This window comes from Oncorhynchus keta, chromosome 23 (assembly GCF_023373465.1).
Source record: "Oncorhynchus keta strain PuntledgeMale-10-30-2019 chromosome 23, Oket_V2, whole genome shotgun sequence".
Taxonomy (NCBI): domain Eukaryota; kingdom Metazoa; phylum Chordata; class Actinopteri; order Salmoniformes; family Salmonidae; genus Oncorhynchus; species Oncorhynchus keta.
Genome location: NC_068443.1, coordinates 41646681 through 41649191, shown reverse-complemented (window position 1 = coordinate 41649191; position 2511 = coordinate 41646681).

The following is a 2511-nucleotide window of genomic DNA, read 5'->3' as shown; positions in this document are numbered from 1 at the left end:
GAGGACATTTCTTTTTTTGCTGAGTTTAGTAACATTTCCTGCAACAGGAACTAACCCTTAGAGCTGGGGTTGGTTATCCTGCACTTCAACAAAAACATGCAGCCTCTGATTGTGTATCTGAAGCTAAAGGGGAGTCAGTCAGGCCTGCCCAAGGCCCAGGGTTACTGTCTGGAAACTGTTTTCCACTGCGCCTACAGGCCTAGGATTATTGCAGTTTAGCTGATGTTGAGCCCAAAAACACAATTCCCATAGATGGGTTAGCTGACACCATCACAAAAACGATGCACACACTGCAATGGAGCAGAAGTCCAGATCGCTACTAACAATGACAAGAAACTGCCATGTGGGGAATCGTAAATGACTCATTTCAGCTAGTTTCATATTGTTCTTGATACCTTTGTCTTGTCTTGATTTATTTTATGTCAATGCTAATATGGATACAGTTATATATATGCCATTTAGCTGACGCTTTTATCCAAAGCGACTTACAGTCATGTGTGCATACATTCTACGTATGGGTGGTCCCGGGAATCAAACCCACTACCCTGGCGTTACAAGCGCCATGCTCTACCAACTGAGCCACAGAAGGACCACTAGCTAGCTAGCTAGCTAACCAACAACTGTAACAATGTATTTGAGACAAGTGCTCAAACGTATTTATGTTTTCAATAAACATTGGAGACGAAATACAGCTTACATGTTGTCAACAATCTAAGCCAACCACGTCTGTTTTACCCCATAGTTGTGCCCGCATTGGTTTTGTTGCTAAACAACCAACCCGTCTATAGACGGCCTCATAGATAAGTCAAATTTGAACATTTCCAATAATACATCACCTTTGTACACAAAAGATCCATTAAATTAAAGGCTGCTAAAACATTTCTTTCCACTCACAGCCAAAGATGATATGTTTTTATATGACTCCACTATCTGTCATGTTTCTGGATGACGACGTCGCTGCTCCAGTGAGCACTGAGTGCAGGTGTTATCAGCTCTCTGAAAACCGGATCTGGAACGATGGCAACAACCATGAAACGGTGTGTACGCGAATGTGTGAAGATTACACTGAAAACAACGGTTGACCATCTTGGACGCCGTCGCCAGTTCATATATAGCTCAGTGGGGCTGCCCCTTGTTCAGGGATCAATCACGGCTGCCCTCCTTCCAGTGCTTTAAGCCAAGGTAGGGGAACTGTTACACTAGGAACAGGTCACAGAAGAAGAGGTAACTGACCCACACTGAAGGGAATGTGGCGTGTATATGTATTTGGTCTAAAATGGGCCAAAGGAAATTGTTTTGTAGGAAACTTAATGAAATGCATGGACTTCGTGTTTCATATTCAAGTGATCCATCCTCGGGTTGTCTGCACAAGACAGGTCTCAAGTAAGCAAAGGGAGCTTCCTGGCACACATGACTGGGAATTGAAGCATACTGTAGCTTTTATACTAATGGACTATATACTGTATGTACCGTAACAGTGATTACACTGCAAAGTCACAGTCTAATGTAACTATCTGCTCTAGGTAGGCAGTCATTTATAGCCTTGGGGCTGTCGTCGAAGGGGCCAACTACACTGGACAAAAATATAAATGCAACAATTTCAAAGATTTTATTCAGTTACAGTTCATTTAAGGGAATCAGTCAATTAAATTCATTTAGGCCCTAATCTATGGATTTCACATGACTGGGAATACAGATAAGCATCCGTTGGTCACAGATAAGTAGGGGCGTGGATGCGAAAACCCGTCAGTATCTGGTGTGACCTCCATTTGCCTCATGCAGCGCGACACATCTCCTTTTCATAGAGTTGATCAGGCTGATGATTGTGGCTTTTGGAATGTTGTCTGGAACACGCTGTCATATACACCTCGATCCAGAGCATTCCAAACATGCTAAACGGGTGACATGTCTGGTGAGTATGCAGGCCATGCAAGAACTGGGACATTTTCAGCTTCCAGGAATCGTGTACACTTCCTTGCGACATGCAAGGGTGTAAAGTGTAGATTTCTTTCCTATTTTTTCTTCTTTGATTGATTTTCACTGATTGCCATATTATGAATCCATATTCAATACCATGCATGATTCCTTCTATACTGGAAGACATATTGTGATAAGAGAGATAGCAATGCTCTGGTTTCAATAGTGTCACGAACTTGCTCGAAGTCCGTAACAAAAAGGGAGTCAGACAACGTGGCGATAAGGAATTCCAAAAATATATTTATTAACAGAAGTAACGTAAATACAATTAACAATGGTGTGTGTAGTCAGTCATCAGTAGTGTGAGTGAGTGTGGTTGTGTGCATAGATGTGATAATGAGGGGTGTTGAAAGGTGCCAAAGCAAACAAACAAACAAACAAACAAACAAACAAACAAACAAACAAACAAACAAAAATGCCACAACCAAAATCTGACTGTCTGCATGGAGAGACTCCTCAATGACTGGGGAAGCTGTGTATTTATCCCAGGACACACCCGGGCCCAGGTGTGTCCCATGTCGCTGACGACCCTCC